Source organism: Pygoscelis adeliae, unplaced genomic scaffold (assembly GCF_000699105.1).
Source record: "Pygoscelis adeliae isolate BGI_AS28 unplaced genomic scaffold, ASM69910v1 Scaffold373, whole genome shotgun sequence".
Lineage (NCBI taxonomy): Eukaryota > Metazoa > Chordata > Aves > Sphenisciformes > Spheniscidae > Pygoscelis > Pygoscelis adeliae.
This window is the reverse complement of record NW_008824370.1, coordinates 1-327: the sequence shown is the minus strand read 5'-3', so window position 1 is coordinate 327 and position 327 is coordinate 1.

Below are 327 nucleotides of genomic sequence, written 5' to 3'. Positions count from 1 at the left end.
CCCCCCCCCCCCGCCGGTGATGGCGGTTCGCAGCAGCTCGCAGCAAGTCGGGGAGGCTCCGGCTCGGCCTTTCCGCTTAGTCGGGTAATTTTTAAATTAAAGGGGAGGAGGCGGGGAGGGCGCTGGGGCGGCCTGGAAATGGATGGCTCCAGGGGGAGCGCGCTCGCTGCAAGTTATATTTAATCCCCGTTGCTGTGGAGACCGACTGGCTGTCGCCCGTTCCTAGGGGCTGATTTTGCTCCAAAAAGTTCCCAAAGTGGTGAATAACCCCCCAACCCCGGCTGCCTCGGGTGGCCCCGGGGGTCCCCGGAGCCGCTGGGGGTCCCT